Genomic DNA, 12,087 nt, shown 5'->3' on the forward strand with positions numbered 1-12,087 from the left:
AAGTTTTTCTTGACCAAGGTCCATGGTAATAAAATATTGATTTTTATGTATCACATTATGCTTCATTTGGTTTAAAGGGCAGAGTGCTTTTTATATAACCCATGTACGAAGAGTTTTATATATAACCCATGCACGCAAAGTTTTTTATATAACTCATGCACGCAAAGCTTTTTATACAACCCATGCAAGGTCCGTGAAGATTTTCTTGACCAAGAGCTTGATCCATGGTGATTTACACGGCACTGGGTGAATATCACAACTGTCATATGTGCCATATTTATATATAAAAAAAAGGTTGGATATTTTTTGTGAATTGTTGCATGTGAAGTTTGTTTATAAGCATTCTTCTCAACAAAATTCTTCCTTCTCAAGCCCAGGTTCTTGTGCCTTCATCCTACTTTTTTTTAACTATCAACTTTTCGTCATCGATCAAATAAAAATAAAACAAGTGATACATTTTGCAAACTACGAAAACCCGTCATCCACACGCCCCTCACTTCTCCGACGAGTTTGGTCCATGCTTCTTACCGAATCCCACCACAGTCAGCTGTTGTATTGCATTCGCTTGTGAGCGCGTCCTCGTGGCTTATTCTTCTTGTCTTGCCTGGCCACCTTAGGAGTTTGTCCTCTCACTTTATCCATACGCGCAAGAGATCCGTGAACCTTACCCATTTTGATGAATTGATGCTTCTCTCTCTGATACGTTCAGCTGCAACGGCTACCGGTAAAATCCCCCTCCATCCTAGTTCATATATATATATATATATATATATATACTTTGTGTTTTATGTTGTTTTTGGCACTGGAGTTGTTTTGTTTCATTTTTTTTTGTTCTATTAAATTCATAAAAAAAATGCATATTATGCTTGTGCATTGGTGGTTTTAATATGCATTGGTGTTTTCTTTCTAAGTTGTGTGTTTTACTATTGTAGTGTTATTAATAACAGGTGGGGTTTAGGGACTCTTGTTGGGTGCAAAGAATCAAATTATAACCTCTCATAATATTAAAGGCTTTCTAATCTTCTTATTTCAGGTCCTTAATTTTTTTAGCTTTCAAATTTATTGGATTTGTTTAAGCATGTACAAATAAAAGTTAAATTTGTGTTGTTTAACATGTATGGATGTAAAATGATCATATGTTTAATTTAATTGTAATATTAAGAATCTGTTTATGTTATATTCAATTTTTTTGTTAGTTATTATAAGTCTTTAATATTATATTATTTTTATGTTAGTTAATATATCTCTTTATGTTATATTCAGTTTTGTGTTAGTCAATAGGGTCTGATTGTGTATTTAAATCATTTAAATCACTTGTGGTATGATTTTTTTTAATAAATATATTGTTTATTTGAATTGATTTTTTCAATTTTTTTGCAATTTTAAAATCTAAATTTCTAGAAAATCAACAATTTTTGTTCCATCCGTATTTTTCCCTTTTCTAAGATTTTAATTAATTAAATTATTTCTTAATGGTGTCTTAAATGACTTTGTTAGGTTTAAAGTTGAGCTGGATCAAAATAAAAGATAAAATGAGACTTTTGTAGTGTAAGTTATTTATTTTAAATAAATTATATGTACTTAAAAAAGTTACCTCCTTAAAAAATTAGTTGTGGTCTAAAACAAATTCTCCACTATTCGATCCATTATAAAACTAATTAATTTATATAAAATTTTATTACACATTAACAAAAGACTATAGGTTTAATTATTTCTTATTTCAATTAATATTCAGTTGATATAATTTATATGAGAATATGATTCTAAATCTTACACTTTTATACTAACAATAAAAATAATCAAATAATGGAAAATGTTTAAAAAATTATAATTTAAAAATAGAGAGATATTTTTGCCTTTAAGAATGTGTTTATAAGAACTGTCATTCTTTTAAAGGGAAGATAATTTTTTCAAGAAATTAGTTACCTCTTCGAAAAGGTGATACTCTTAATTAACAAAAACAAAGGAAAAAAGTCTCTACCCACTTGAAATATTTATGTAAATCATGTTTATATGAATTTAATATACTAAATAAATCAACAATAAATGTATTTTAATATATAAAAATTAAACAATTATATATTTTATTTATTTGTGTAAAAATTCTACACAAGATATTTTTCAATAATTTTAATTAAATTTTAATTTAAATAATGTACTGTATACTATTTTTGTTTATGATCTATTTTGAAAAAATAATTAAAACAATTTTAAGGTATTTATTACAAGAAAAATAATTAATTACATTATATATATATTTTTTTGGGTTGTAGAAAATACAATTTTGTTGTAATTAGTAAAAAAATTTGTTTTTTTTTAATAAAAAAAATTAAGTTACATTTTTTATATTTATTGTGTAATCTCTTACATAAATAGTATCCCTAACCATAATACTAACATTATCCCTTAACCTACTAGTAGAAGCCTAACCCTAACTCTAAAATTGTGACTAGTATGGTAACTCACTAATGACTAATGTGTAAGATTTGTAATCTTACATACAACCATTTGAATAATTTTTTCTTACATGGTTGTGTATTATGGATGTCAACATTATTGGGATGGATAACAACAACAATTCGCTGTCACATTTTGAGGACGACGAGAATGAAAATTTTGATGAAACAATTGGAATTTATAACGATAGTGCGAGTGCGAACATGAAATTAATTTCACAACTACAAGAACAAATACAAAAGAACATAAAAGATGCATCAGTTTATGATCCTTTGCATCGTTGCTTTTGGATTACATTTGTTGCGTATCTTAAGTGATAAAACATACTCTATTACTGAGTTTGAACCACGAAAAGAGCGACGTAGACAAGAGCTGATGGAGTACTTGGTGCACACTGAACGTTCTCGTGACATTATTCGCATGGGACCACAAGCATTCATTCAATTATGTCAACGAATTAGGCAAACCGGACTTGTTAATGATGCATATCAATCAACCGTGGAAGAACAACTTGCTAAATTTCTCCACATTATTGGAAATAATGTCAAGAATCAGAGGGTTTCATTCTTTTTTCATCGGTCCGGAGAAACAGTTTCCCGACACTTTTATAACATATTGAATGCGATTTTGGTGTTGGAGAGAGAATTCTGAAATCAACCGGATGGCAGTGTTGTGCAAGCCAGATCTTACTCAACAACCGATTCTATCCGTATTTTAAGGTTCATTTATGATAAATTTTATTTATATTTATTGTAATTTTTTTCTTAATTGTTTTCTTAAATATCAATTTTTTTTTCATTAGGATTGTTTAGGTGCCATAGATGACACTCATGTAAGCGTGAAGGTCCCACATGGTGATGCACCATGTTTTCGAGAAAGAAAAAATTGGCCAACTCAAAACATTTTCACAGCGTGTGATTTTGACATGAAATTCACATTCGTTCTGGTCGGGTGGGAAGGAACAGCCTCAGATTCAAGAATACTAAAGGATGCATTGATACGAGAGGATCCTCTTATTGTTCCGGAAGGTCAGTTGAAGGTATTTGGGTATGCATAACAATTTTTATTGAAGACGTTTCAAGACTAATTATGGTTTGCACAATATTTGTAGGGAAATACTATCTTGGCGATGCAGATTTTATGTTAAAAGGATAAATATTAACACCTTATCGGGGGGTTAGATACCATTTGAAAAAGTACTCTCGAAGAGGTCCACAAAATGCTTGAGAGTTTAATCATCGTCATTCGTCGTTGCGAAATATAATTGAAAGAACTTTCGGTGTTTTGAAAAAGCGTTTCCCAATTATAGCTAGTGGGACCGAGCCACATTACTCTTTGGACATTATGACAAATATAGTTTGTGCTTGTTGTATTATCCATAATTGTCTTCGCGTGGTGGATAATGATGATTCTTTCATTGAAGAAGTTGATCGTGAATTGCTAGAACAAGATTTACAAGTTTCAGCTGCTCAACCTCGTGAGGATGATTATAGGATAGGTTCACAAATTAGAGACTATAGCAAATGAAATGTGACAACATTATGTAAAAAATTAATTTTATGCAATAAATTGTATTTTGAATTTTTCTTACTCTATTTGGCCCTAACTTTGATTACAATTTTTAAATGGATCGCGGTAAAAATGTTGTTGTAGTTTCATCAGGCAATTTGAGAGAGTTTACTAAGTGGACTGCGAATATGGACTTAGCACTTTTAAATGCAATGGTGGAAGAGGCATGACGAGGTTCAAGACTTGATGGTAGTTGGACCACACAAGGCTATAAAAACATTTTTATGGCATTACACGAGGTTGTAATGCATACCATAACAAAAGATCATGTCCAAAATCGTCAAAAAAGTTTGAAGGACAGTGGAGGGAGATGCACGATTTATTTTCTAGTCTTACTGGTTTTGCATGGAACCAGAGTAGTAAAAAATTTGAGGCAGATGACGAAGTATGGGATAGCTTGATCCAGGTACCATAATTAATAATGTTGACAACATTTCTTTAAACCCTAAACAAAGGACTATTACTAATATTTTTATTGACATTTTATTGGTTACAGGCAAAGCCTTTTGCCGATAAATGGTGTGTCAATTCCATCCGCAATTATGACCTTATGGAGGAGCCATGGTCGAATGACAGAGCCACCGGAAATGGGGGGAGGACACTTCGACAGGCAACCAGACATGGCCCAATGGAAAATATACGTGTCAATCTAAGTGATAATAACATGGATTACATACCAAAACCGCTAGAGTTTGATGCTCCCGATGCTCCTGATGAGGATCTTCCCCGCTCACCTGGACCACATGTCGAATCAACTAATAGTCCAAGCAATACTCAATCTACACCCTTTCAGGCAACGAGTGAGACCTCCTCTTCAAAGGGATCAAAGAGAAAAGCACCCATGGTGGATGTCATTGAAAATCAATTTTCCATGTTAAACAATAACCTTGCGGTTTTTGGGTCCTACATGAAGCATGGTAATGAAGTGGCCACTGATTTGGTTGAGATTGCTCATATACAAGCGACATCAACACAAGATGTAGCTACAGACATCAGACGACACACCGACTATTATCATATGTAAACACTCCATTCCATAATTGTTTTAACTCATCAATCAAATGGTTGCAAATAGACATCAATTTTACCTGTTGGATTGATTAATTGACCCCCTCAGTCACTACGAACGCCCCCGATCAGTGCAATGAGATGTGTCTATTTATCTATCTCCGAAAAGGTAGCCAGGTAGCACTTCTAAAATCTTTCTTGGCGAGTCACCACTGTCTCTCTTCGATCGAGCCCCCTGGACAAACCTCTGATCCGCCCCTAGCTCTAGAATCCACCCGTCTTCCCCAGTCCCTTAAAGCCCTCCTATCCTTTGACTCTTGGAATCATGCGCATGGCTCCATGTCGGCCTTAATTTGGCGTCGGTGTAACGACCGGTGCAAGTAACAAAGAAAATTAGAATTATAATGAGGGCGTTAATGCCAATGCTTTATTCCCTTTTCTGGGCTCGCGTCTGATTAGCTAGTTGGTGAGGCAATAGCTTACCAAGGCGATGAATCTCATCAGAACGTTTTCGCGGTCGAATACATTTTGAATTTGATAAATGCTCAAGCGCATTGGATCGTTGGTTAGCGTGGGTGGGCATCTCACTCCCTCAAGTATTTACAATGTCACATTGGGCTTTGGCCGAGTGAACCATTCCACTTCCCTTGGACCATGAGCAGTGGTCAAAGCGCTTAAATCCTGGCTCATAGCCTTCCTGTTGAGAGTTTAAGAGGGAGTCTTATTCTACTCTAGGCTCACTCCACCCCCTGTCTTGTCTTATTTCAGGAGGAAAGACTCTCCTGTAACTTAGGACTCTAGAGATATGGTTGTAATCTTTTCTTTTTTGTTTGAAATTGCCTAACATGTTGTAGTCAGCCTTTCCATTCCATCTCTTGGTCTGATTTTACACATGTGATACATGTTCCCTCTATTTCTCCGAGTAAAATTCTTCGGTAGGAGGGATAGTTGGCCGGCTTTCAAGCCAGGTTGCATGCATGTGACTGAGTCCGGAGATTTCGTTTTGTTTTCAGGGTGTACGAAGTGAAGGCTCGTTGAGACCTTGCCTTAGGAAGACTTGATAGGCACAGTACCAGGGACCGAACTCTCATTTCCTTGCTTAACTTAAAGTCATGCATAATTCTGGAGGAAGATTGTAAGGAGTGATAATTACCGGCCAACAAGAATAAGGTGGAGTCGAATTATTAAAAGGTGAAAAACCATCAGAACATAAAGCTAACCTTACATTTCTTGGTTCATCTGCAAATTCAGGATACATTTTTATCAAAATGTTTCCAAGCTTCACCATCTGATGGATGACACAACACCCCAGGTTTTCGTCTATTTTCATGATGCCACCTCATATATGGAGCAAAACTCATGGAGGCATATAAGCTTTCAAGCCTAGGAATGAGAGGTAAATAATGCATTCTTTTAATAAGAACCTCTTTGTATTTATCTCTACCAACACCTCATATCTAAAAACGTGGTGTGTGACAAAATCTGCATTCTTTTAACTTCATTTCTTCATCAGTGTAAAATAACATACAACCATCAACACAATAATCAATTTTTTTTTTGCAGTTAAACCAAGTTTTGAGACTAATTTTTTGGTCCTATAGAAATATTTAGGAATAAGATTAGCAATAGGATGTGTCTCTTTCATAAGGGTTAATGTTTGATCACAAGATCTTGGAGACATGTTCCCCTCTTAATTAATTGTAAAAAATCTATCAACAAAAGATAATTCAGTGTGATTATTACATTCGGGCCATAATGGTTTTTGGGTTGCATCTAATAGTTCATAAAAATTTTGGGCTTCTATGTTTGGAGTCTCATTCAACTTGGAAAGTCATTATGATCTATTTCATACTCTAGACCAACAACATCATAAACCATGCTCTCAAATATACTGAGGTGTCCTTCTTGTGTACTGAAAATCTCAAGACTAGTATCTACGCATATGTTTGGGTAACTTTCTCCATGACATGTCCAATACCAATATTCAAGAATGAATCTTTTCTTATAAAGATGAACTTTAACTTCTTCAAAATGGAAGAACTTTAGATTTTTGCACTTAGAACAAGGACACCTTATTTTTCCATTTGGCAAATTTCGTTTCTCTACATGCATAGGACACAAATTCATCTACTTCTTTTAAAAATGCATCTTTATATCCCCTTCTATTAGACATTAATCTATTATACATCCAACTTCAATTTTGACAAATATCCATAATCTGTCGTATAACACAATGCATCATTCAACTATAAAAGAAAGTCTTATAATTTGTCATTGCTTAATTTATTTGAGAACAATAAAATATCCTCTAAACTATGAACATAAAAAAAATCACAAAGGAAAATACAATGACTAAAATAAAAAATTTCTAACCTTTTTTTTTCGCTTGAAGGAGATTCCAACCAGTACATGCTTGAGAATTGAAAACGTAGTCTGCAAAGAACGAGAGAAACTTGCAGCCCCACAGTTGCTAGCCTTGGACTAAAAGAATTCAACATATTTACTTACCTACCACACACATATTAATACACATATTAGCTACATGGACATTCAACAAAACAGTTTCATATATAAAGTCTATGAATAAAGACAAACATGTAACACAACTGAAAGCAAAATTGTGATAAGGCAGATGAGTTTCAGTTTGACTCTAGTTTTTAAAACAAGATTTTGCAATAGTTAAAAACACCCAAGTTTTTCTGACAGTTAAAAACATTCAAGCTCATATGTAGCTATGAGAATAAATCCTCAACCTCAACAAATGAAAGCTTTGGAATCTTGTTCTTGACCCTTTTCAGCATATAACCAACACTTCCATAAACGTAGAATATTAATGTGTAGTTAATATTTTATTAATGGTAGTAGGAAAAAATATTTAATATAAAAACAATTTTTGCATATTTGTTGGACTAAAGTGTTAGAATGTATGACTTTAAACTAGAGGGGGGTGAATGGTTTAAAGAGGGTTTTCGCAAACTTTTTAGTCTAGAATGAAATTCCTTTAAGAAAACTTGATTCATAATTCAGCTTGCCAAAAACACAAAGCAATTTAACACAGCACCAGAAAAATAATCGGTTGTTTCGCAGAAACAATCGGTTGTTTATACCAGTTCACAAATATAAACTGAAATTAAAGAGTTCAAGGGATAGAGAGATTGCACACACAGGTTTATACTGGTTCACTCTTAAACCAAGAGCTACATCTAGTCTTCCCAGAAACCACTGGGGAATCCGCACAACAATCAACCCTAGATTACTTACAACACCACCAAAGAAGTGACCTTGATCCCCTCTAGACACACACTTCCTTTGGCTCAGCACAAACACTATCAAGAATGCTGATCTTGACAACCTCAAGAGCACACAACACTTCTCAGCTTCACACACAGAGTTTTCTCAAAGTACAAAAGGATTACACTTGTTACAGAAAGATCTGAAATCAATACAAGATGAAAATCCTATTCCACACTCTCTTGATCAAAGCAATCTCAAAGCAAACTTCAACTCTTCAAAAGCAAAATCAGTGAAAAACTCAAATCTGTTTTTCTTTAATTAAACTCAGTTCTTTTTCTTGTTTGTTACATAATCTGAACAAACTATTTATTGCTTTCAAAGAATGGTCAAAGCATTTAAAACTGGAGCGTATTCAGTTATAAAATCATTTAAAGCTCAGTCAAAGCACAAAACAGTTTTCTGTTATGGTCCCAAAACAAACAATCGGTTGAATGCTCGAATCAATCGGTTGTTTTGGTTTGACAGCAAGTCAACCATCAAAAACAGTTTTCAACCTTTCTAAAAACACCTTTGTATAAAATAATCGGTTGTTTCGACAAAACAACAGGTTGTTTTTCACTTAGTTTGAAAAACACTTTCAATTAAAAGGTTTAAGAATGTTTAAGCTTTGGATTCAATCAAGAGTGGATTTACACAGATAATCTACCCCAGATCCTATTCTAAAACACCTCAACAACAGCAAGCACAACCAGCCTTCCGTCAAACTTCAAAGGGTTTGGATTCTTCAAAGCTTGAACACACTTGATTCAACATAAAGTAATTCTTAAATTACCTACATTAAAAGACTTGTAAGTTCTCGTTAATACTCATCCTAAATTTTGTTATTTCCTTAACTAAGTGAAATAGTAATTAATATTGGTAATATTATTAATTAAATTATTTCAAACAAAGCTAAATAATTTCCTTCATTGTAAAATTTTATAGTTACATTTTTAATCATTAGAAATGCAATTGGGTATAGATGGATCTACAAACTTGTGTGATTCATCTATAATTTAACTTTGTGAATTTAATTTTCAATTGAGATTGGATCTCTTTTTACTATTTCAATTACAATAATTACATTGGATGGAATGTCATATTGATGATGTTTCAAATATATTAATTCAATTATACTAAATCTAAATTTATTATTTATAATTAAATACTAATAATATATTTTCTACTATCAAAGAAACTCTTCATTATTATATGAAATCTATTATAAATCACAATTTAAGTAGAAATTTGTAAGGAGTAAATTCATTTTTCCTCTTCTCCTTGAGTCAAATTTTGAACTTGTTAGGTTTATCTCTGTTTAGGCTTTGCATGTGACCATTTTAGTTTTAGGGTTAATCTCTATTAGCTTAGGGTCATAGTGATATAGTTAGATTCTTTTATCAGGATTCTATGGAGCTCTCTCAAGTTCAGGTAAGGGAAACTAGTTTAAATTTTTAATAGAACCCTAGACTAGAAAATCTGGATGTGGGGTGACGTGGTCACCAGTTCCAAATTTTGCTTGCAGGAGCGATTGTTTATGAGTAATGCAAAATATTATTTAAAATAAAATGTGAATATGTTGACTTTGATAGGGATGATTTATGGTAGATGCTTTTGTCTGAATATGAAAAATTGGTTGATTTGTATAATTGATATAATGTAAGTTACTTTTGAACTGAAATGAGTTATTGAAATTGTTTTTGTTTGATTGTGAATGATGAAATTGGGCATAGTTATGCAGATTTCTCTGCATATCTCACTCAAGCGAGAATAAAATGGAAAGATAAGGTGCCCTCGAGTCCGTTTTCACCCAAGTGAGAAGAAATTTTGCTCAGGCGAGATCTAGGATGGAATTCTAGGTGCTCTCGGGTTCAATCTCGCTCAAGCAAGAGAATTGCCGCTTTAGCGAGACTCATTCCCACTCAAGCGAGATGATTTTCACTCAGGCTAGATTTTGTAAAAAAAAAAAACAAAAAAAAAACCTTAAAACTAAAATTTTAATCTTTGCTTTTAAAAGGTTGGTTTATTTCTATTTTATAGTTTTACATATAAATTATGTAAAATTTTGTTTCATGTATATTTAATTCAAAATTTCTTTAATTAGATATGTATGTGATTATTGGATGAATTTTTGTGTGGTTTGAAATTGTAAGATTTTGGTATGATTTAATTGTTTGATTTTGGATATTTGAGATGTGGAATATGAATCTTAATCAAGACATAATATTTTCAGAAAAGAAAATACTGTGTTAAGATTGTTTAGGATGTGCATTAACTACGAATTCGTCTAGAAGGAGATATCCCGACTCTCCTAAGATAGTGGAATCATATAGATGAAGTTATTTAGGTGGTGAGAGTCGAAGGAGGTTCATATGAATGGGTAAAGTTGTTTGAAAGATAATTAAGTTGACCTGTTATATGAGTTAACCTTGCCATACTAGGAGAGAGATGATATCGAGATTATTTATGCGCATAGTTGTGTGAATTTCACAGTGAAATAGTATGACAAGTGCAGATATCTGAGTCTAAGTTAATACACGAGTCTTTAGGAAGTAGAGTCTAGTGTTTATGTGTTGAGTCAATAAAAGTCTGACATGAGAAAAATGAATTATGAATTATGATTTATGATAGAAGCTTGATGGTTATGTGAAAATGCATGAGAATTAATGGCTTTATGTGGATATTAAAGTTATATTCATGTTAGAAGTTTTAAAAATAGCTAGCTTACCATTTGCTTTGTTTTGTGGTTGTTTTCTTTAATATGTGATGATTGTGTATTTACACGAGAGCAGATGATGTTACAAGTGAAAAAGCTCCTCGGTGAGAAGCTGGATGATGAAAATGTTTATTTTCTTTTGAATATTTGTTTTAATTTTATGTAAATATTTAAAGTCCTATGAAGAGGGATATGTTTTGAAACACTATATAAAAGAGTTGTGAACATATTTGTATTATGTTTATATATTTATTTTGATATTTTATACAAATTATAATTATTAGTTATAGGAAAAATATAAGAATGTTAGAATATTTTTTTTTTCTTTTTCTTTTTGTAATTTTATAAATCATTATAATTCATAATTTTTATCCTCGACTATAGTATTAAGTCAATTACCGCATCCAATATCGACATATAAAAATTAAAAAAGAATTATATTTAAATCATTATTATTATTTTTTTAAAATGATATGGAATTATTACACGTAGCAAAAACAGGAATTTAAAGATGAATTTTAAAAAATAAAATAGAATTTGAATTAGGATATTGACATTTGAGAATGGCAAAGCAAATATAGAAACCAGAATTATCAGATGAAGAGAAAAGGCGATTAAAGACACCAATAACCTGCAAGCGTAGAAAATGGGCATGATGATGATTCTCCATCATTTCAAAAAATACATGGTGTCATATAAAAATCATATTTTGCTGACAATTAAAAAATGTCAAATTTTAGGTTCATTGATTTTATACACAGTGAAATAAAAACATCATATAAATTCATAGAAACAACTTGCTACATAATATCGAATATTGCACTACTAATGCCAAATAAAAAAAAAATTTAAAATATCAGTAGGACATAACATCCAGGCTAACCTCACAAGAAGAACATGTTGTTTTATTATAGCAAGGAACTCTTTGACTCCTCCACTATAAAAATAGAGTGGAGGATAAGCAAGTCCTACAAAATTTTATCCATACAATATTGAATTGTAAAATACATTATATAATAAGGTAGAGATTAGTCAAATATCTAGAGCGACCGTAGATATATATT

The 12,087-nt window shown here is 32.2% G+C and overlaps 2 pseudogenes; both read right to left on the minus strand.

Moving 5' to 3' along the window:
- Nucleotides 1-485: 485 nt before the first annotated feature.
- LOC137805854 (small ribosomal subunit protein eS30z/eS30y/eS30x pseudogene) lies at nt 486-724 on the minus strand (annotated as a pseudogene).
- A 5,409-nt stretch (nt 725-6,133) lies between these two features.
- On the minus strand, nt 6,134-7,249 carry LOC150028784 (uncharacterized; annotated as a pseudogene).
- Nucleotides 7,250-12,087: the final 4,838 nt, after the last annotated feature.

Source organism: Phaseolus vulgaris, chromosome 3 (genome assembly GCF_051622355.1).
Source record: "Phaseolus vulgaris cultivar YP4 chromosome 3, ASM5162235v1, whole genome shotgun sequence".
Lineage (NCBI taxonomy): Eukaryota > Viridiplantae > Streptophyta > Magnoliopsida > Fabales > Fabaceae > Phaseolus > Phaseolus vulgaris.